At 43.8% G+C, this 24,619-nt stretch overlaps 2 long non-coding RNA genes across 2 annotated transcripts in view; both read right to left on the bottom strand.

Annotated features, from left to right (window-relative positions):
- Nucleotides 1-24,619, bottom strand: part of LOC120400499 — a 140,170-nt gene that overhangs the window by 104,898 nt on the left and 10,653 nt on the right. The window lies entirely within an intron of this gene.
- On the bottom strand, nucleotides 8,367-24,030 carry LOC120400815. The gene is made up of 3 exons (XR_005596182.1): nucleotides 23,940-24,030; nucleotides 19,903-20,024; nucleotides 8,367-10,669 (listed from the first exon to the last, which is right to left on the bottom strand). It is a non-coding gene; the product is annotated as an uncharacterized LOC120400815 (long non-coding RNA).

The raw sequence follows: 24,619 nt of genomic DNA, 5'->3' as shown, positions 1-24,619 counted from the left end.
CCCTTGCATCCTCCCCGAGCATGCCTAGGGCGCGAAACATCCTTGCACCGGCCCTGCAGCCCATTGAAGTTAATGGAAAGGATCGGGCCCTTTTTATTTCATACAGATGGAAAGCCCAAGATAGAGAAGTGATTGCATCCCAGCATGGCCTGAGGTGGAGAGTACAGGGGAAGTGGGCAGTTTTAGGCCAGCCTCTCTTCATAGGATGGTAAGGGATGGTTAGACATTACAACCAATCTACTTTACCAGCTTCACTGAGCTTTCGATTAATGCGTTAGTTTCTTATTCCAAAAATGGGATTCAAACAACACAGGCAAGACACTCTCTCTACTAGAACATTCCCATATAGTAAGTGAATTCCAAGGCTTACAGCACATCTGATACCGTCCCCAGAACTCATCACTCTGCTAATCCTCTAGAATCCAAGGGATTGTGCACAATTTCAGTATTAAGAACTATATCGGAGCCTGCTTTTTGCTGGCTGTGCTAAACTTTATCTCAGTACCCAGGAGGTCATTTGTTAAATTGTGGCTGGGGGAATGGGGTGAAGACAGAAGGTTGGACTAGTTTCACAGAAGAAAAGTAGCTGGAACAAGGGAGACTGTGCAGGGGAACGAGGGGGGTTGAAGCACACAATAAAACATACGCTTATGGCTTTTATTGCCATTGTAGGGGGGCGTTTGCATGGAATAATGCTTTGTTGGGATAATTGCACAAAGGTAGATCTCTGTGAAGAACAGAGCTGGAATTTTAAATACAGTGTTGGGTGACCAGCTCACCTGCACAAAATAATAAGCCACAATGCAGACACAGCTGAGGGATTTGAGTCCTTCCAATTAATGGTCCTCAATATAAAAAATATAGTGCAATGGGCCAGAGACAAAAATACAACAAATATTCTGGGGAGAGCTATTCAGAACAGAAACTATATTGTAGTGCAGATTAAAAGGAACAGTCTGAACGGGAAAAGGATTAACGGTTACTTTAAAGAACTCCTCGAAGCCATCAATGCAGAGGGCCTGCTCCTATTCCCATGGAGGTCAATATTTTTCTTTGATTTCAATGAAAGCCTGAACCAGCAGATGTACTGTAGGTTTATATTCATTTACTGAGATTTTTTTTTGTCTTTCATGCCATTTTACAATATACTGAAGGTGGTATTCTTAGTTATTGGTGTTCAAGCTGTTAATAATAATTTCTGATTTTCTGTATTTGCAGAATGTAGGTCTCAGATCAAATGGTGCTATCATTTGCTTAAGTCCTAGTTTCATATAAAGGGTATGTCTACACTACGAAATTACTCCGATTTTACCGAATTCGATTTTTAGCAACAGATTGTATAAAGTTGAGTGCATGCGTCCACACTAAGCACATTAATTCGGCAGTGTGTGTCCATAGTACCAAGGCTAGCGTCAACTTCTGGAGGGTTGCACTGTTGGTAGCTTTTCCATAGCTCCCACAGTCTCTCCCACCCACTGGAATTCTGGGTACACGTCGTCAGGCCCCCCTTTCCCTTCCTCCCTCCCTCCGTGAAAGCAACAGCAAACAATCGTTTCGCGCCTTTTTTCCTGGGTTACCTGTGCAGACGCCATACCACGGCAAGCATGCAGCCTGCTCAGATGACCATCACCGTATGTCTCCTGGGTGCTGGCAGACATGGGACTGCATTGCTACACAGCCGCAGCTCATCATCATACTCCTGGGTGCTCTTTTAGCTGACCTCGGTGGGGTCGGTCAGGGGCACCTGGGCAGACATGGGAGTGACTCAGCCAGATCATTCCCATCTTCTGCTAAGCAGCCAGGAGATGATAATGGCTAGCAGTTGAACTGCACCATCTGCTGCCAGCCTAAGATGTAAAAGATAGATGGAGTGGATCAAAACAAGAAATTAACCCAATTTGTTTTGTATTTATTTGCTCTCCTCTCCCTCCCTCCGTGAAATCAATGGCCTGCTAAACCCAGGGTTTTGAGTTCAATCCTTGAGGGGGCCATTCTGGGTGACAGCTGTTTGTGTTTCTCCTTGATGCAAAGCCACCCCCTTTATTGATTTTAATTCCCTGTAAGCCACGTTGTCAGTCACCTCTCCCTCCGTCAGAGCAATGGCAGACAATCGTTTTGCGCCTTTTTTCAGTGCAGACACGGCAAGTATGGACCCCGCTCATCTCAACGCAGCAGTCATCAACATTGTAAACACCTCGTGCCTTATCATGCAGTTTATGCAGAACCAGACCCTGAAAAACCAGGCAAGGAGGAGGCGACAGCAGCGTAGTGATGAGAGTGATGAGGCCATGGACAGACTTCTCTCAAAGCGTGGGCCCTGGCCATGTGAACATCATTGTGTTAATGGGACAGGTTCATGCCGTGAAACACCGATTCTGGGCCCGGGAAACAAGCACAGATTGGTGGGCTCACATAGTGTTGCAGGTGTGGGACAATTCCCAGTGGCTGCGAAACTTTCGCATGCGTAAGGGCACTTCCATGGAACTTTGTGACTTGCTTCCCCCTGCCCTGAAGTGCCAGAACACCAAGATGAGAGCAGCCCTCACAGTTGAGAAGCGAGTGGCTATAGCCCTGTGGAAGCTTGCAATGCCAGACAGCTACCAGTCAGTCAGGAATCAATTTGGAGTGGGCAAATCTATGGTGGGGGCTGCTGTGATGCAAGTAGCCAAAGCAATCACTGAGCTGCTGCTACCAAAGGTAGTGACTCTGGGAATGGTGCAGGTCATAGTAGATGGCTTTACTGCAATGGGATTCCCTAACTGTGGTGGGGCGATAGATGGAACCCATATTCCTATTTTGGCACCGGACCACCAGGGCAGCCAGTACATAAACTGCAAGGGGTACTTTTCAATGGTGCTGCAAGCACTGGTGGATCACAAGGGACATTTCACCAACATCAACGTGGGATGGCTGGGAAGGGTTCATGATGCTCGCGTCTTCAGGAACTCTGGTATGTTTAAACGGCTGGAGGAAAGGATTTACTTCCTAGACCAGAAAATAATTGTTGGGGATGTTGATATGCCTATAGTTATCCTTGGGGACCCAGCCTACCCCACATCCCTGTGGTGGGAAGAACATCTCAACTGCCCAACACTGTGGCCTTTAATTTCAAAAGGGGGAAATATACAAAAATGAGGGGGTTAGTTAGACAAAAGTTAAAAGGTACAGTGACTGAAGTGAAATCCCTGCAAGTTGCGTGGGCCCTTTTTAAAGGCACCATAATAGAGGCCCAACTTCAATGTATACCCCAAATTAAGAAAAACAGTAAAAGAACTAAAAAAGAGCCACCGTGGCTTAACAACCATGTAAAAGAAGCAGTGAGAGATAAAAAGACTTCCTTTAAAAAGTGGAAGTCAAATCCTAGTGAGGCAAATAGAAAGGAGCACAAACACTGCCAACTTAAATGCAAGAGTGTAATAAGAAAAGCCAAAGAGGAGTTTGAAGAACGGCTAGCCAAAAACTCCAAAGGTAATAACAAAATGTTTTTTAAGTACATCAGAAGCAGGAAGCCTGCTAAACAACCAGTGGGGCCCCTTGACGATCAAAATTCAAAAGGAGCGCTTAAAGACGATAAAGTCATTGCAGAGAAACTAAATGGATTCTTTGCTTCAGTCTTCACGGCTGAGGATGTTAGGGAGATTCCCAAACCTGAGCTGGCTTTTGTAGGTGACAAATCTGAGGAACTGTCACAGATTGAAGTGTCACTAGAGGAGGTTTTGGAATTAATTGATAAACTCAACATTAACAAGTCACCGGGACCAGATGGCATTCACCCAAGAGTTCTGAAAGAACTCAAATGTGAAGTTGCGGAACTATTAACTAAGGTTTGTAACCTGTCCTTTAAATCGGCTTCGGTACCCAATGACTGGAGGTTAGCTAATGTAACACCAATATTTAAAAAGGGCTCTAGGGGTGATCCCGGCAATTACAGACCGGTAAGTCTAACGTCGGTACCGGGCAAATTAGTTGAAACAATAGTAAAGAATAAAATTGTCAGACATATAGAAAAACATAAACTCTTGAGCAATAGTCAACATGGTTTCTGTAAAGGGAAATCGTGTCTTACTAATCTATTAGAGTTCTTTGAAGGGGTCAACAAACATGTGGACAAGGGGGATCCGGTGGACATAGTGTATTTAGATTTCCAGAAAGCCTTTGACAAGGTCCCTCACCAAAGGCTCTTACGTAAATTAAGCTGTCATGGGATAAAAGGAAAGGTCCTTTCATGGATTGAGAACTGGTTAAAGGACAGGGAACATAGGGTAGGAATTAATGGTAAATTCTCAGAATGGAGAGGGGTAACTAGTGGTGTTCCCCAAGGGTCAGTCCTAGGACCAATCCTATTCAATTTATTCATAAATGATCTGGAGAAAGGGGTAAACAGTGAGGTGGCAAAGTTTGCAGATGATACTAAACTACTCAAGATAGTTAAGACCAAAGCAGACTGTGAAGAACTTCAAAAAGATCTCACAAAACTAAGTGATTGGGCAACAAAATGGCAAATGAAATTTAATGTGGATAAATGTAAAGTAATGCACATTGGAAAAAATAACCCCAACTATACATACAACATGATGGGGGCTAATTTAGCTACAACGAGTCAGGACAAAGATCTTGGAGTTATCGCGGATAGTTCTCTGAAGATGTCACGCAGTGTGCAGAGGCGGTCAAAAAGCAAACAGGATGTTAGGAATCATTAAAAGGGGATCGAGAATAAGACTGAGAATATATTATTGCCCTTATATAAATCCATGGTACGCCCACATCTCGAATACTGTGTACAGATGTGGTCTCCTCACCTCAAAAAAGATATTCTAGCACTAGAAAAGGTTCAGAAAAGAGCAACTAAAATGATTAGGGGTTTAGAGAGGGTCCCATATGAGGAAAGATTAAAGAGGTTAGGACTCTTCAGTTTGGAAAAGAGAAGACTAAGGGGGGACATGATAGAGGTATATAAAATCATGAGTGATGTTGAGAAAGTGGATAAGGAAAAGTTATTTACTTATTCCCATAATACAAGAACTAGGGGTCACCAAATGAAATTAATAGGCAGCAGGTTTAAAACAAATAAAAGGAAGTTTTTCTTCACGCAGCGCACAGTCAACTTGTGGAACTCCTTACCTGAGGAGGTTGTGAAGGCTAGGACTATAACAATGTTTAAAAGGGGACTGGATAAATTCATGGTGGCTAAGTCCATAAATGGCTATTAGCCAGGATGGGTAAGAATGGTGTCCCTAGCCTCTGTTCGTCAGAGGATGGAGATGGATGGCAGGAGAGAGATCACTTGATCATTGCCTGTTAGGTTCACTCCCTCAGGGGCACCTGGCATTGGCCACTGTCGGTAGACAGATACTGGGCTAGATGGACCTTTGGTCTGACCCGGTACGGCCTTTCTTATGTTCTTATGTTATGTAATGCCATGGCTCATTAAGCCATACACAGGCAGCCTGGACAGTAGTCAGGAGCTGTTCAACTATAGGCTGAGCAAGTGCAGAATGGTGGTAGAATGTGCATTTGGCTGTTTAAAGGGTCGCTGGAGCACATTACTGACTCGCTCAGACCTCAGCCAAACCAATGTCCCCATTGTTATTGCTGCTTGCTGTGTGCTCCACAGTCTCTGTGAGAGTAAGGGGGAGACCTTTATGGCGGGGTGGGAGGCTGAGGCAAATCACCTGGCCGCTGATTACGCACAGCTAGACACCAGGGCGATTAGAAGAGCACACCAGGAAGCTCTGCACATCAGAGAAGCTTTGAAAACCAGTTTCATGACTGGCCAGGCTACAGTGTGACAGTTCTATTTGTTTCTCCTTGATGAAAACCCACCTCCTTGGTTGACTCATTCCCTGTAAGCCACCCACCCTCCCCACTTTGATCACAGCTTGCTTTTAAAGGAAATAAAGTCACTATCATTTAAAAACCATGTAGTCTTTATTAATTTATTATAAAAATAGGGAGAGAACTGACAAGGAAGCCCAGGTGGGGTGTGGGAGGAGGGGAAGGAAAAGGCCTCTTCAAAATTTGTTGAATGACAGTCTTCTGTTGCTTGGGCTGTCCACTGGGGTGGAGTGGCAGGGTGCACAGAGCCTCTCCCCTTCCCCCCACCCCCCACGTTCTTGGGCATCTGGGTGAGAAGGCTATGGAACTTGGGAGGGTGGAGGGCGGTTAAATGGGGGCTGCAGCGGCAATCTGTGATCCTGCTGCCGTTTCTGAAGCTCCACCAGACACTGGAGCATGTCCGTTTGATCCTGTAGTAGCCACAGCGTTGCATCCTGCCTTCTCTGATCTTCCTGCTGCCACCTCTCATCTCAATCGTCCCTCCCGTTCTCACGTTCATCCCTCCTGTCCTCACGTTCATTGGGTGCTTTCCTGTACTGTGATAATGTGTCCTTCCACACATTCAGATGAGCTCTTTCATTGCGGGTCGACTGCATGATCTCAAAGAACATTTAATGTTGCGTGCATTTTTTTTTGCTGCCTTATCTGAGATAACCTTTGGGACGGAGGAGGGAGGCTTAAAAAATTTGCAGCTGTGGGAAGAAAAAAAGGGAGAGAAGTATTTAAAAAGATACATTTTACAGAACAATCAGTATACTCTTTCACGGTGAACAACACTATTCACATTACATAGCACGTGTGATTTCGGTACAAGGTCATTTTTTGCATCTTATATTGAGTGCCTGCGGCTTTGGTGTTAGAGATCACAAATACAGGGCCAGGCAACAGAATTTGGCTTGCAGGCAGCCATGGTAAGCCATAGTCTTTCGGCTTCTGTAACCTTCATAAAAGCAGCGCCCTCCTTTCCCATATCAAGCAAAGCCCGTTGAGTGCTGCGGTTTTTGTGTTAATGTGCAGCAGCAGAAACCAAACTACCGCCCCCTCCCATCCAATTCTCTGGGATGATCGCTTTACCCCTCCCGCCACTGCATGGCTGGTATCAGGGAAGATCCCTGCTAGCCAAACATGAACAGTTCAGCGCCAATGCCCCATTTCCCCGCCGCTTGGCTGACTGCAGGGAGGATTTCTTTTCAGCCACAGGCAAACAGCCCCGTAGGAACAGCCACCTCTGAATGTCCCCTTAATTAAATTCCCATATTTCATCCAGGTTACCATGAACGATATCACTCTCCTGAGGATAACACAGCGAGATAAAGAACGGATGTTGCTTGAATGCCAGGCTTTGTCATGCAATGATACCAGATTACTTGCTACCAGCAGGGCATGGTAAAGTGTCCTACCATGGAGGATGGAATAAGGCTGCCCTCCCCAGAAACCTGCAAAGGCTTTCAGAGTACCTCCAGGAGAACTTCACGGAGATGTCCCTGGAGGATTTCTGCTCCATCCCCAGACACGTTAACAGAGTTTCCCAGTAGCTGTACTGGCCTTGAATGCATCCCAAGTCCTCAGGGCAAATTAATCATTAAAAAACGCTCACTTTTAAACCATGCATTATGTATACAAAGGTACACTCACCAGAGGTCCCTTCTATGACTTCATGGCCTGGGATACCGCCTTGGGATGGTTGGGAGGGTATTTCAGTCAAGGGGAGAAAAAGATCCTGGCTGTTGGGGAGAATGGTGTGCTGTGTGCTCTCCTCAAGTTCGTCCTCCTCATCTTCCCTGTCCGCAAAATCCTCAGGCATGGCTGAGACTACCCCCTCCTCGGAATCCACAGTTGTGGGGGAGGGGGAGGGGTAGTAGTGGTGACCCCCCCCAAATTGCATACAGCTCAGCTTAGAAGTGGCATGTCTGTGGCTCTGCCCCGGGGCGTCCGTTTGATTCTTTGGTTTCCTGGTACGTTTGTCTGAGCAACTTAACTTTCACACAGCACTGTGTTGAGTCCCTGTTGTGGCCTCTCTCCATCACGGCCTTGGAGGCTTTTTCAAATGTATTGGCATTTCGTCTTTTGGAATGTAGTTCTGATAGCATGGAATCATCTCCCCATACAGTGATCAGATCCAGTACCTCTCGTACGGTCCATGCTGGAGCTCTTTTTAGATTCTTGGACTGCATGGTCACCTGTGCTGATGAGCTCAACTGGCCAAACAGGAAATGAGATTCAGAAGTTCATGGGGCTTTTCCTGTACACCTGGCCAGTACATCTTAGTTGAAAGTACTGACCAGAGTGGTCACAATGGTGCACTGTGGGATAGCTCCCGGAGGCCAATAGTGTCGAATTGCGTCCACACTAACCCTAATTCAAACCGGCGATATCTATTTCAGCACTAACCCCCTTGTCAGGGAGGAATACAGAAATCGATTTTAAGAGCCCTTTATGTTGAAGTAAATGGCTTCGTTGTGTGGACGGGTGCAGGGTTAATTCAATTTAATGCTGCTAAATTCGACCTAAACTCATAGTGTAGACCAGGCCAAAGATAGTAAAATTAGAAACAGTGGATATTTCAGTTAAATGCTGTAATAGTCACTTGCAGTATTATTAATATTCAAACAGCAAAATATAGGCCCCCAATCCTGCAAATATTTATCAAGAAGAGTAGTCCTACTGAGTTCCTATATGCTTACGGTCCTAGTTACTTATGTGTGCCAATGTTTTCAAGATCAGGACTATAACATGACCCATTCAGACTTGGTGTAAATTATTGCAAGTTCACTGAAGTCAATAGTTGTGCCAGTTTAAATTGTACCCGGTTTGATATTGGTCTCTTGAAGCCCAGTATTAATGAAAGAGAGACTGGTCAGATCACACCTAGAATACTGTATCTACTTTACCTTAGTTAGTTTCTGTTTGTAAAATGCTTTGATATCCTCTCTCCTCAGAGAAATATTAACAGACTAGGAGGCTCTCACAAGACAAAACCTTGTAGGGTAAGTACGTACTAATATTCATTTTACTAATGAATAAACTGAGACATAGACAGGTTATAGGACTTGCTCAAAATCACAGCTAGGAATAGAACTCTGCAGTCCTGGCTCCCAGTTGCCTGCTCTAACATACTAATTTTAACTTTTACCTCCCCTTAACTCCACCAGTGCTTTAGATACATGAGGTGCCCGCTCACTCTCTCGCTCGCTCTCTGTAATTACGCTGTATTTGGAAGGACAATGACAAAATCTTGTCTCTTTATATATCCTCTTGTGCACAGAGTAAGAGGTTTCTCTTCTCTGTAACACTTCTTCACTAATAATGGAGGTGGATTCCTGAAGATGCCTATTAACTTAGGTCTCCTATACAGTGGTGACAATCTTTTCCATTACCCATGTACAATACTAAAATGAAGACTCTTTCTCTTCCCTTCATTTACAAATTCATATCACATGTGAAACCAGAACCAAGATCTCTTCTATCGGAGCAAAGGTTTGCAAACAGTACTAGTTCAATGAGCAGAGGGTTACATATTAACCTACGTCACCTGGCAAATATAGTTGCCAGCTGAGCCAATGGGACAGCTCTTTGAAAGACATCCTGGTAATCTGATGTCTTTGAGGGAGAGATACAACAGTTTTTGTTTGCTTACAGTTCTTTATAAAAGAGAAACCATTTGTTGAACCACATCTTTGAAGGCTGCCTCTTTGTGGCAATACAGATTTTCATTCCCTTAACTTTATAGGAAATGGCACAGCATGAACTGTATTGGTAAGATACAATAAAATGAATCTACGCGCTCTACGTACAATTTTCGGCTAGACAGTGTAGGTGCATTAGAATTAAATGTTGATTTGGAAATTAAATGCAAGATGGAGCTTGGAACCTAATTCAGCAATAGGGTTAAACCCACTTAAAATGGGTACAGTAAATATAGGTTTCTGTTTATCATGATACATTTTAAATGACAAATATGAAGAAGATATGGCCATATCCTCAGTATGATGTAGTTTGGTATGAATCCAGTGACTTCGAATACAGTGATGTTTATTTACATCAGTTGAGGATCTTGCCCATTAAAACGCTCCTAATACTAGACATGTAGAAAATGCAAACACCACCAGCCTGTCATCTGTGATATTACGGCTGAATATGAATGTGCTTTTTCTCTTTGGTTGGTTGGTTGATAGATGTTTGTTCCCTAAATCAATATGCTTCCTATGTTTACTTTCCCTCTTCTTAATGACCAGAATAGGCCACTCTTGAAACAGTAAAAAACAAGGCCCCCTTTCACTCTTGGGTCATCAGCTATAGCATTTGTAGTTATCTGTTTATTAAGGGACATCCTTTAATAAAGAACGTTCAAGGACTCAGTTTTTGTTCCCTGGTTATACATTTAGGTATTCCAGATTTATATTGCTCATTTAATTTAATTGAGGCTTATTAGGACTACAAATTTTCTGCTAGAAGGAGAAGAGAAAATAGCAAAAGGTATGTGGTATTTTTCATAAAGAGATCAAAAGTAATTGTGTCACTTGTTTTCAAGGTCAGGTTCGCCATTAAGCTGAAATCTAAAGTAGGGTACATTGATTTACAGGAAATTGCTCACTTACACACATATTAGGCATTTACAAATACTACTTTCGAGCCCCTCTATGCTGATAAGCTTTTGTTATTTGAGCCAAGTATGTCATCAATAACGTCAGTGTATGTTTATAAACATTTTTTTTTTCTGATTCTGGTATTCAAAGTTCAGAAAAATATTTGTTTTAGAGTCGCTTCAAATGAATGGCCTGAAATTCAGTCACACACCTCTCTTCAACAGGAAACTTTCAGTCTGTTGGACTTCCTAGAAGCAAAAGAACCAATTAGAAGGCTAATGTAGTTTTCCTGGAAAATGGAACTAGTTCTTTATTTACTTCTTGAACTAGAAGAGACCCAGCAGCTCTTATCATCATCCCCTTAATCTTAGAAGCTATTAAAAAAAAAACTCTTCACAATCTTTACAATTAAGAACAGAATGTTTTTAACATTTGAGAGTATTTTTAAGCTAAAAATAAATTAAAGATGGTCTTGTGTTTAAGGCATAGGATTGGGATTTATGAGATCTGAGTTCAGTTCTTGGTACTCCCACATATCTTCTGTTGTGGCCTTAAGTATGTCAATTAGGCTCCAACTGAGCAAAGCACTTAAACTCATGCTTAACTTTCAGTGCATGTGTTTAAATGTATTGCTGAATCAGGGCCTACATCTCTCTGTATCTCAACTCCCCATCTGTAACATTGGGATATATAATGTTTTCTCTCCCCCCCCCTCACCTCTGTTGCATCTGTTTAGACTAAACTCTTTGGGAGGGGACCGTCTCTTAACATGTTGTTGTACAGAGCTTAGCACAATGGATTCAGATCTTGGTGCATCTACATGCTCCAGTAATACAAATATTAATCAATAAATAACAGGAGTAATGGTGTAAATGGGGGTACACCGTTGGGTACTATGTGGCCAAACTTTCAGCTGGCTTCCCTGATGGAGGCTGCAGAATTTACAACATGCAGCAGGAACATGTGCAAATCAGATGTGCTGACATATTTTGTAGGCACAGGTATGGAGACCAGCTGAAAATTCGACTGTTTGTCCAAAAATGCAATATACTTTAGAAAAAAACAAACAACCCCAATTTTACTCTCACTTGGACCAGTTTTTACATGGATGTAACTCTGCTGATTCCACTGAAGTTACACACATGTTCAAGAGCCTTGATGAACTGAGGCCTCACTCTGGGAAGAGAGCAGTGTCAGACCCAGTACATTTTCTTTACGTACACAAGATGCATTTAATGAGGAAAAGTCAAAGCTCTAACGCTGCCTGTGTTCCAGCATAACAATGCTAGATGGTATTACACTGGAGAAGTTACAGTTCTCTTTTGCTCTACCCAGTGCACTGAGATAAAAGCACCCCTTAAACAAACCAACCATGATTTGCACTTCCTTCCCACCCCACTATACCACTACCCCCAAATCTGTGCAGGATCGGCCTGCCTGCTCTTTTGGTGTTCATTGGTATCAGTGTAAAAAGTAAGAATCCTTGTTTATTTCACCATCAGTGCACAGCAGTGTGATACTGATTGGAGGCAGCATGCAGCCCCAAACAAATTGCCTAGCATCTTTGGCCCCTGCTGTAAATTGATCTCCTATATCTCTGCCAGACCAAATCCGGAAGCAGATCAAATCTTTTTTTGGAATGATTCTTCTTAGCTATTTATTTGTGTCTCAACCACCCATCCTTCCAGCATTCTGAGACTAGTCATATGTATCCTTATTCTCCTCCAGGAACAAAGAAATTGCTGTACTAGATCAGACTAGTGATCCAGCTAATCCAGTACTCTGCCTCTGACAATGCCCAGAACCAGACACTGCAGTGGACCCTTGTGATGAAAGATTTTGTCATCTATAGAGGAAATTTCTTCCAAACTTCCATCAGTTAACAGTTGATTTATCCCCTGAAACCTGAGTGCTTATATATCCCTAACTTTCTTCTATCCTATCTAGTGTAATTGTGGATATTTTCATTATCCATTTAAATGTCTAATCCCTACAGAGTGACAAGTAATTTCCTTTTCTCTCTGCCCCAGCAGCTAAGCAAGAAAAAGACTCTCTGTATACTGGTCCTTAGTTTGCTCTTCTGTCAATCAAATAATAACAATCCATGTCAGATAATAACAGAAAAATTAATGTATTCAAATATGGCATGCTGGCTGAGATAGTGAGCTGCAAGATGAAAATGAAAAAAGGAGAGCAGATTCCCAGAGGAAAGTGAGAGAAAACTTCAGTGAGGCAATTCCTATATGAGTGTCACATATGAGTGTCAGGTTTCAGAGTGGTAGCCGTGTTAGTCTGTATCAGTAAAAACAACGAGGAGTCCTTGTGGCACCTTCGAGACTAACAAATTTATTTGGGCATAAGTTTTTGTGGGCTATAACCCACTTCATTAGATGCATGGAGTGAAAAATACAGTAGGCAGGTATAAATATACAGCACATGAAAAGATGGGAGTTGTCTTACCAAGTTGGGGGTGGAGGGGTCAGTGCTAACGAGGCCAATTCAATTAGGGTGGATGTGGCCCATTCCCAACAGTTGACAAGAAGGGGTGAATATCAACAGAGGGAATATTATTTTTTGTAGTGACCCAGCAACTCCCAGTCTTTATTCAGGCCTAATTTGATGGTATCAAGTTTGCACTGACACCCCCCCAACACACGCACTGGTAAGGCAACTCCCATCCTTTCATGTGCTGTATATTTATACGTGCCTACTGTATTTTCCACTCCATGTATCCGACGAAGTGGGCTGTAGCCCACGAAAGCTTATGCCCAAATAAATTTGTTAGTCTCTAAGGTGCCACAAAGACTTCTAGTTGTTTTTACATATGAGTGTGTGGTCACCTACAGTGTGCCCATAATCTTCTATTCCCCAGCTAAATAAGGGAAAGGAGTTGCACTGGAGGAAAAGCTTGACAAGAGTAATGTAACAATGACTATTTGCATATGCAGAGTCTCAAAACAGCTTTTGACTAATCACCTCTTCACACACACACACACACACACACCATATCTCAAACTTTGTCATCAGTGGACAAACTAGGAGCTATCAGATTTCTGTGGCATATGCTCACGCAGTCCCAACATTTACTGTTCCCCAAAGAACCACATTAAGATCTAAGTTTGACCAGGCCTCATCCCCTGGCTATACACAGTACTCTCTGTGCATCCTCCAGAAACTATTCCCATGACTCTGCATTTATACAGGGGAAACTGACATTTTGAGATTACCTTGTTAACCAATAAATATATGTTCGGCATAGTATAAACCACATTAATAGGTATTACGTGCATGGCATTAATATAACATACATTTTATATCTAGGTGTTGGGAAATTATGTTAACTGAATGTATTATGCTCTCTCCACAATTCTATTCACCCATGTCAAGTACCCCACAACACATTGCAAAGCTGAAGTCAGCTTTGGACTCAGAAAATGGAAGCCTGTCAAAGCCAAGATACATGAATGGTGTATCCTAGTACAGATTGGGATGTACCTCTATGCCCATCATTTGGAAAATAGTATCCAAAACAGAGATAAGAAAAGATTAGAACAAAACAAGTGAAGGAACTGTTATGAATGGGAGGCGATTGGATTTTAGTGATGTGTAAAGAGTTTTGTAACTTGTGAAATCATCCTATACCACTAGTTGAAATGCATCTCTTTGTAGCACACCTTCTGTGTAAATTGAACACACTGTGAGAAGGAGGTATGTCTGTCTCCTTTTGGGGCTGTAGACAATAAATTTTTCTTTAGACAATAAATTTGGCTATGTTGGGTTATTTGGTCTCTTGAACATTTAAGAATGAATCGCCAGTATAGTCAAACAATTGGCTCCACATTTGAATCAGTAACCTCCACTATTTAGCAGAGGAGAATAAAATGAGAAGCAAGCTTATTGCTCACAATAGAGTGATCGAGCTATAAGATTACAGAAGTGAAATAGAGGCTGATGAAATGTGTGTGTAGGTGTTAATGGGGAGATAACCATTTTTATAACTGCCTTAAAAGCTATTTCATAAAATAGCATCATTGAGAGAGACTTAAACATGCATGATTAATATCTTAACTGACTGTGTCTCATTTGGTATTATCTTGAAGGACAAATTTGTAAGATGATACACACTATTTAGACTTTACAATACTTATGTCACAGTGCCAGTTAGCACCCTCTTTTGGCCGCTCACCAGACTGCTGTGAGAGAATCCAGCTGCTGAATTCCCAGATGTTTTAAATCCCCAGTGTCTAAACCACTGGTTCTCAAACTATTGTACTTTCACATAGCAAACCTCTAAGTGCGACCCCACCCCCCAATAAATTAAAAACACTTTTTATATATTTAGCACCATTATAAATGCTGGAGGCAAAGCAGGGTTTGGGGTGGAGGCTGACAGCTCGCGACCCCCATATAATAACCTCGTGACCCCCACTTTGAGAACCCCTGGTCTTATGGCATCTGGGCACACTCTTAGGGTGCAAATCTTCTATCTGGCACCCCTCCTGGGAGCTGTGGCCACACAATACTCTGCCCAGCCCTTAAAACCATGCTGACCCCTCAGAGTCTCCCTAGAGCTTAACCTCACTCTATCTCAGAACTCCGGTCATATGGCATTCTGGGCCAACAGTTTTACTTCTTCAGGGGCCATGTGAGTGGAGTAATACTTAGAACACACAGACAGACTTTTCACATTGTTCTAGAACCATTGCTTTTAATCTCCTGAGAAATACAGAGATCTATACAAAAATAATAGGAAGTACATGCATTTCCCTGCCTCCGTTTCCTCACCATTCCAGGACACTTTCTGGGCTAGAGTCAGAGTTGTCTGGGGTTAGCCAAGTTCCTTCTGCTGCATGCATGCATGCATGGTGTTATGAAACATGGAGCCTTCTCCCTTAGCCTGCCGTCCCTTATCCTGGCCAGTCTGTTCCTGTCCCCATCACCTCTCCTGCCCAAAACTTCCTGTGTGTCCCCCTCAATCTTCCCCCATGAGCCTATCATAGGATGTCTGACCCTTTAAGAAAAGTAGGCTCAATCCTCTTGTGCCTGAATACTTGTGCTCTTGTCAAACTTGATAGGGGGTGCAGGGTAGCATCTGCAGCTAGGAGGTCTCTAAGGAGATATAAGGGCTGGGAGAATAAAGGTGGCTGAGAGGCCAGAAGCAGGGAGGCCTGAGTGATGGAGGCAGAGACTGTGGTGAGCCAGAACGAAGCCTGGGAAACCAGAGGCTGTGAACGACAGAGGCAGCAAAGGGCTGGAGATGGTGACTCTAAAGGGCCAGAGATGTGAGAGTCTGGAGAAGAGTTCAGGGATACGAGGCATGGGTTTGACTAATTTACATTAATAAAATCAACCCAAGGATGGTCACAAAGTTGTTTCTGAGAGGCCAAGGGAATTGGGGGACTGAGTTTGGCTAACTTTTGTTTGGCCAACCCTGCCTATGGTGGGGCTAGACTATTACAAACCCCTTTTTAAATGCCTCTTTTGTCATCTCTCTGTCTCTTTATTCTACTCAGGGAATTTTCTACTCCACTTTCCCCTTCCCTTGAGAGAAGTAGAAGGAAGTGTCTTCTCCCAAACTCCCAGCTAACCCATAGTCATTCACGTCTTTCCACCTGAACTGGTGGCGACTGAGTTCCAATGACCCTCCATTTTACCTGGTCTGACAGAGGCATGACACAGCCCTGCCAGTCCATGGAGGAGTACATATTTAAATAGATACATTCAGGCCTCATCTACACTACAAACGTTTTGCCAATATCACTATACCACCAGAGTCCCTTAGTTTAGGTGAAACTTATGCAGACTGAAGGGGTTTTTCTATCAACATGGCAATACCACCTCTCCAAATGACCCAGACATCTGTTGGAAAAGTAATACGGCAAATCACAAAATTTCCAATAAGTTCTTGGAACATAGTGGGGACAAGTTTTGCTTCAGAAAGTGGAGGAAGTAAACAAGGGGACAGCAATTTCAGTCTTGATTCTGACAAACAGGGAGGAATTATTTGCAAATCAGAAGGTGGATGGCAATTTGGATGAAAGTGAGCATAAAATGACAGATTTCATGATTCTAAGGAAAGGAAGAAGTGAGAGCAGCAGAAAAAGGACAATGGACCCCAAGAAAGCAGACTTCAACAAATTCAGAGAACTGGTAGGTAAGATCCCATGGGGAAAAAATTTAAGGGATAAAGAAGTTCAGGAGAGGTGGCAGTTTCTCAAGGAGACAATATTAAATGGACAACAGCCAACTATTCCAATGCAAAGGAAAGATATGAAGAATAGTAAGAGGCCAATATGTCTCCATCAGGAGCTCTTCAATGACCTGAAAATCAAAAAGGAATCCTACAAAAAGTGGATATATGGACAAATTGATAATGAGGGGTAACAAAATAATAACACAAGCATGTAGGGACAAAATCAGGAAGACTAAAGCACAAAATGAGTTCCACCTGGCAATGGACAGAATAGGTAATTAAAAAGAGGTTCTTAAAATACATTAGGAGGAAGAGAAAGACAAAGGAAAGTGTAGGTCCTCTACTTAGGGGGGAAGGAAAGCTAATAACTGATGACATGAAGAAGGCTGAGGTGATTAATGCCTATTTTGCTTTAGTCTTCACTAAAAAAGGTTAATGATGACCAGATATTCAAAGCAATTAATATTAACAAGAAGGCAGAAGGAATGCAAGCCAAATTAGGGAAAGAACAAGTTAATGAATATTTAAATAAGTTAGATGTATTCAAGTTGGCTGGGCCTGATGAAATTCATCCTTGGGTACTTAAGGAACTAGCTGAAGCACTCTCAGAACCATTAGCAATTATCTTCAAGAACTCAGAGGATGGGTGTGGTCCCAAAGGTCTGGAGAATGGCAAACACAGTACCTATCTTTAGAAAGGGAAACAAAGAGGAACTGGAGAATTACAGAGCAGTCACAGCCTAACTTCAATACCTGGGAAGATACTAGAAAAAAGTATCAAACAACCAGTTTGTAAGCATCTGCAGAATAATAGGGTTATAAGGAATAGCCAGCATGGATTTGCCAAAAATAATAATGATAACCTACCTAATTTCCTTCTTTGACAGGGTTACTGGCCTAGTGAATGGGGGGAAGCTGTAGACATGAGATATCTTGATTTTAGTAAGGCTTTTGACACAGTTCCTCATGACATTCTCATAAGCAAACTAAGGATATGTGGAGTAGACAGAATTACTACAAGGTGAGTGCACAACTGCTTGAAAGACCATACTCAAAGAGCAGTTATCAATAGTTCATTGTCAAAGTGGGAAGATGAATCTAGTGAGGTCTGCAGGTCAGTTCTGGGTCTGGCACTATTTAATGCTTTAATTAATGACTTGGATAATAGATTGGAGAGTATGCTTATAAAATTTCCAAATTACATCAAGCTGGGAGGGGTTGCAAGCACTTTGTAGGACAAGGTTAGAATTCAAAACACCCTTGATGAATTGGTCTGACATCAACAAAATAAAATTTAATTTTAAAAGGTGCAAAGTGCTTCAATTAGGAAGGAAAAATCAAATGCACAACTACAAAATGGGGAGTAACTGGCTAGATGGCAATCCTGTAGGAATGGATCTGGGGGCTTTAGGGGGATCACAAATTGAATATGAGTCAACAACGTGATGCAGTTGTGAAAAAAGACTAATATCATGTTGAGGTGCATTAACAGGAGTGTTGTACATAAAACATGGGATATAATTGTCCCACTCTACTCGACACTAGTGAGGCCTCACTTGGAATATCATGTCCAATTCTGGGTGCCAAACTGTAGGAAAGATGTGGACAAATTGGAGCGAGTCCAGAGGAGAATCAACAAAAATGATAAAAGGTTTAGAAAACCTGACCTCTGAGGAAAGGTTAAAAAAAACTGGGAATATTTAGTCTTGAGAAAAGAAGACTGAAGTGGCACCTGATAAAAGTCTTCAAATACATTAAGGGCTGCTATGAGGAGGATTGTTCTCCATATCCACTGAATGTAGGTCAAGAAGTAACGAAATTAATCTGCAGCAAGGCAGATTTTGATAGATATTAGGAAAACTGTTCTAATTATAAAAGTAGTTACGCTCTAGAACAGTCTTCAGAGGCAGAATGTGGAATCCTCATTGTTAAAGGTTTTTAAGAACAGGTTGGATAAACACCCGTCAGGGATAGTCTAGGACAGTTTACTTGGTCCTGCCTCAGCCCAGAGGGCTGGACTTGATGACTTCTTGAGGTCCCTTCCAGCCCCACATTTCTATGATTCTATGAGATTAGGTATGCTGATAGAAGTAGTCTTATTGAGGTAGCTACATTGGCTACGGGGTGTGGTTATTTCACACCTTTGACCAATATAGCTATGCCCACAAAACTTTGTGGGGTAGGCCTGGCCACAGTGATACAGCAAGTTTCATAGCAGCAACTTCATACTAACTTTGTGACAGCGATCAGAATTCAAAAGTCATACATAGGTTCCCCAAATCATCATAGTTTGTATCAAAAATAAGAATGTTTTGTGCATCTTCAGGCACTATGACAACTGTGTTTCAACAACCGGAAGTAAGCAAATCAGATTCATAGATGTACTGAAGAGGTTGCTGTTAAGTTAAAAATGCACTGCCAAAATCTATATGATGACTAGTGATTTTTTTCAGAAATATATATATATATCTTGAACACCCATAAATATAATATTAAAGTCACAAAACAATACAGACATAAGGGAAGATAGTTAAAACATGCTCCTTTATATTATCTATACTCTTTTGACTTCATATATATCTGTTAAATGGCAAATTTTGGCAGATTTTGAAAAAAAACATGAGCTATGAGTTATATAAAAAAAATTGGGGGCATTTTATTTAAAAATATCTTAGCAGCCTCACCAGAAAATCTAGCAGTTTGATTAGTTATCTTCAGGACATCAAAATAAATACAAATATATGTCTTCTTATATTAAGAACTAAGGTTGACTAAAAGATGTCTCCATATATGCTTTAAAAAAAACAAAACCAACCAAACAAAAAAAAACCCATGAACACTGTATAACTGCATATAATCTACACACATACAGAGGAATCTCTTATGTCACTAAATGCATCAATTCTGAGCTGGAAGGTAGTAGGTATTTAACATAAGAACTTTACGCAACAGTTTAGAACAGGAAATTAAGAATAATAATTGAAATTGCAGAGGCAATTTGTATAGGCAGAATGCTATTACTCACATTGAAATTTGGTGAGTTAACAGCCCTATTCCTGCAGAACGTGTCATTGGATCTTTGATGAGCAAAGGTGGTGAGGAGCTTGGTTTCAAAGCCTTATCAAGATGGTGTCTCCATGAAGACTAGTCTCCCTAACACCATGTCTGGGCATTGCTTCAGTATTGACTTGGAATATACATGACCTACTTAATCACTAACACCACTTCCTTAAGCACCTTACAAGTTTCTGTCCCACCCCAGTGTTGGCCACATCTAAGCCTGCTTACCTTAAGACATCTGACAGGATTGCCTCATAGCTTCATGTGGTATAGCTGTGGATAAGTTTTAGTAGTTTTGTAACTGCAATGTCTGTTGCTAAGTGACTGCACAGTTGAGCTCCTGCAGTAGTCTGGAGACTTTTTAAAATGAGAACAGACACAAAAAGGGTGAATAGAATACTTTGAAACTATAGGTTCAGTTCCTGGAAACTGTGTATATGCTTTGTGCAGGATATGAATAGACAGGTGTAAACTGTGCTTCCCTCTAACTAAAACAGATCATTTTTCAGTTCCTCGCTGGAGATCAATATCAATTATAGCAAGTAATTTATGGTTCTTCCATCAAATATGGGATCAAATAAAGTGCTTCCCATACTGAATTTTAATTAATGTTTAGGTGAAAAGTCACTCTAGTTACACATCCTCTGTGCAACTCAGTGCTGTCCGGTTTGGTATTACCCAGCTTTTCCTTTGAAATTAGATTGCAGTAGAGTACACTAATTCTCATATTAAACATTTTAAACAAAATCACATAAAATCAAATGTACCCTACATTGTAAAATCACATCTCTGTTTTCAGAAGTTACAGCCCCCACAGATAATAAAAATAAGACATTTTTGTTAAAGGCAAGTTATCCTCCTCTTCTTACTAATTAATATTGTAATTTAAACTTTATTTTTGTATTATTGTAGTGTCCAATCTGCCAGGCATACAGATGAAGAGACAAAGTGCTTTAAAATCGGAACGGAATATTTATCTGTCGTATTATCTATCTATCCTTCAACATACGACAACCCCACTGTCACTGGGCAGGCTTAGTGCATGGACAAGATCATATGGATGAAGAACAGACAGACAAAGCAGAACCTAAGCAAGACAGAGGTTACGCTGACTGGCACTTTGAGGAGATAGCAGCCACAATGTGCTCTCCTGCGGCTGAAAATGCTCACAAGCTACAATTGGTCAAGTCGGGCTGCAAGCATATCTGTCATGTCCTCCGCTCACTACATTGGTTTCTTCTAGAACATCGTGCCAGATTCAAGTTCTCGGTCCTTGTCATCAAAGCATTTAAATGTGTGAGCATAGGGTACCAAAAAGATCACCTAGAGCTCTGGGATGAGAACCACATTCAATAACTCCTCTCCTCAGGCACAGTGGAGTAAAGCTGGGCCATGTAGGAGACAGGGTTTTCTCCAGGGCAGGGGCGGCTCTAGAAAGTAGGCTGCCCCAAGCAGCGCGGTGCGCTGCGCCGCCCTTCCCCGGTCCCGCGGCGGGTCCCCTCTTCCCGCGGCTCCGGTTGAGCTCCCGCCGGCATGCCAGCGGCAGGTCCACCGGAGCCCGGGACGAGCGGACCTGCCGCAGGTATGACTGTGGCAGGTCCACCGGAGCCAAATGCCGCCCCCCCGGGAAAGGGCCACCCCACGCACCTGCTTGGCGCGCTGGGGTCTAGAGCCGCCCCTGCTCCAGGGCCAGGCCCAGACTGTGGAAGGAACTCCCCCATGAACTAAGAACCACCACTCACCCCACAACCTTGCACTCCAAGTGCAAGAAGCAGGTCTTCGCCCTTCTTTTTGCCAATATAAGCACAGGACGCATTGTACATCTAATATAATAAGCATTTAAAAATCCCCTCATAATTTCTCCCTGGGGAGAGGGAGGAAGAATGAACCAATGGCATGTGACAGATATCATTCACATCACTTCATACATCTCTAGAAGACGCTTGGATACTAGGGTGGCCAGGGCTTATAAGAATTTGAATAGAATAAAAGAAACAACATATTAGCAAAATATCAAAAGGCACCAGCTCTTGTTAGCTATACTGTTAGCAATTCCTCTGACCCACTCCCCCACTCGCTTCTCCCTCTCGACTAGATGCCTCAGCTAGCCTCCCCCACCACTGCTGACTGGTGACCTCTGCCCTCTCAGCTGTTTGTCAAGTCCACAGAAACAGACTCAGGCACAGGGTGAGGAAAGAAATGACATAAGCAAACAAAGAACTGCCAGTCTGATGGTGTCTGTGTTACTGAAAATGGCTTCACGCCTCATGGCAAGTCTGCATTCCCTCCATTCCCCCTGTGTCTTCCAGAAGATACTCCTACAGGCTGCCACTCTCTGTCCACAGAGGGAGGAGACACGGTCTGCAGGGTCAGAATACCCCCCTGGTCAGTCTCAGCCTCCTACTTCAGGAGTGTCTGGCAGTGGCAATTCCTACCACTCTTGCCCACCCTTCCACTTTATTGCTGCCCAATTGAAGGGCTAGCTTAACCCTACCAGACATCTTCCTAATGGGCCACAGCTCACTTGGAAGTATGGAAACAGATGGAAAATTCAGCACTCTGGCCTAGCTGTTGCATCCCTTGGAGTAAAGGGAAGCTTTTCTATCAATTTCAACAACAGCAAGGTCACCATTTGGTGCTAACCAGGGGTGAGCTGGAGCCGGTTCGCACCGGTTCGCACGAACCCGTTGTTAAATTTAGAAGCGGTTTTAGAACCGCTTGTTAACTAGCTTCCCTGCGAGGGAAGCTTTGATGGGCTCTGCCTGGGAAGCCTGTAATTCCTCCTCCCGGCTGCTGGGGGCGCTGCGCTGCGAGAGCCATGTGAGCTGCCTCCTGGCCCTGTTGCTGCTGCTGCTGCTGCTCCTCGGACCTCTGGCCCTGGGGCTCCTGCTGCTGCCTGGTGAGTCCCCGGCTGCGTCCTGCTGCTCCCAGCTGCTCCCCACCATGTGAGTGTCTGCGCCCCTCCCCCGCCTTCCCTGCCACAGCCACCCCCGTGCCCCCCCCAGCCAGCCCCTGCCCCCAGCCGCCCTCTGCCCGCAGCCAGCCTCTGCCACAGCCACCCCCTGCCTGCAGCCAGCCTCTGCCCACAGCCGCCCGCAGCCACCCCCTGCCCACAGCCACCCGCAGCCCGCCCGTCTGCATCACCTGCCCACAGCCAGCCGGTGTCACTCCCTGCCTCCAGCTAGCCCTGCCCCAAGCCCCTATCTGCAGCCAGCCCCACATCCACTGGTGCCCTGCAGTTCCCAGGGCAGTAACCCTGCACACCTGCTTTAATGGGGGGGGGGGGGAAAGGGAGCAGCTGGGACCCACACATGTGCACACCCTAGAGTGACCAGACAGCAAGTGTGAAAAATCGGGGCGGGGGTGAGGGGTAATAGGAGCCTGTATAAGAAAAAGACCCAAAAATTGAGACTGTCCCTGATCACCACCCACACATGTGAAACGGAGCTCATTTCTAGTTCAGCCCCATCTTTTTAAAAAAGAACTTTAGGTAGGGTTAAAATACATCTGTATTTTCCTGGACATGTCAGGTTTTTCGGTTCTTAATCACCTCCTGGGAAAATATGGACGTATGGTAACCCTATTGGTACAAAAAATACATGCTGTCGCACATCCCTTAAATCAGAACTTTTTATAGGGAACCCGTTGTTAAATCAGAACTTTTTATAGGGAACCCGTTGTTAAGATTTTGGCAGCTCATCACTGGTGCTAACCACAGGATCCTCCAATTTTTAGCTCAAATTCTTCTAATTAAGCTCAACAAGCAGCTCATCTGTGTGAACAGGGTTTTTAAAAAATATCTTAGAAGACAGGTGTTCTAGTGGCTAGGAGACTGCAATGAGAATACAGCATATGTAGCCCTTCTGCCTGTTGGAATCAGCAGTAACAAGGGCTGAGTTCAGTATCTAGGAGTTCCTTTTCAACAATACAACACAAAACCGGCTCCAGTCCCCACCCAGTGACCTGGGATAATTACACACAACCCCGAGGTGCCTCTGAGAGGCAATACTTCCCCTCTTGCAAGCACAAAGTCTGAGTGTAAAAAAAACTTATTAAAAGGAGCGAAGTCACCCAGCATCAATTTGGGAAAACACCACAAGCAGGATTCATAAAAATAAAACCATGAGCAAAAGGCCCACCCCAGAGTACATTGGGGCAGTGTCCTTTTCCCCTCAGATTCTTAAGTCCAGCAACCAAATGTCCATTTAATGTGCCTGTCCCTTCTCTGCACCCACTCACAGTTGTTGTTCTTGGTCAGTGCATACCTAGAGTTCAGAGATGCATCTGCAGAGTTCACCTCCCACCTTGGGGGGGGGGGGGTAAGAAGGCACCTTACTCACTCTGCTGCCCAGGCACTCACTCATCAGCTCCTCCCCACCAGCCGCCCTGCCAGCCAATCACCATGCCTCTCTGCCAGATGCCTTGCTGTCCAATCGCCCTGCCCCAGTCCTCTCTGCCAGTCAGGGCCGGCTTTAGGAAGTCGGGCAACAGGTCGAACAGTTTGCCGGGCCCCGGCAGGGATGAAAAAAAAAACACGCTTGTGGGGTGGCACTGGGTGGCACTTGGCGGTTTGGCGGCAGGTTCTTCACTCACAGCAGCACCACTTCAGCCCCTGCAAGCGCCGTTGCCGAAGACCGGCGAACGGGCGGGACCGGCGGCGAAGCGCCCCGCGAAGACCTGGACCTGGAGCGCGTGAAAAAAGAAAAAAAAGGAGCTCTAAGCAGCTCTCTCTTCCCTCCTCTCCCACCCCCTCCCTCTCCACCCGGCGCGGCTGCCACTACTCGCGGGGGCCCGGTGCGGGGAATCTTCAGGGCTGCCAGTCACCCTGCTGGCCAGTCACAACACCTCTCTGCTGGCTGCCCTGCCGGCCAATTGGCCAGGATGTCTTCAGGGCCCACTACTTAACATAGTTCTCAGTGATTTCAGCTGTTAGTGGGGGAGCCTC

This window comes from Mauremys reevesii, linkage group 1 (assembly GCF_016161935.1).
Source record: "Mauremys reevesii isolate NIE-2019 linkage group 1, ASM1616193v1, whole genome shotgun sequence".
NCBI classification, from domain to species: domain Eukaryota; kingdom Metazoa; phylum Chordata; order Testudines; family Geoemydidae; genus Mauremys; species Mauremys reevesii.
The sequence above is the reverse complement of the archived record's forward strand: the minus strand, read 5'-3'. Positions and strand labels throughout refer to the sequence as shown.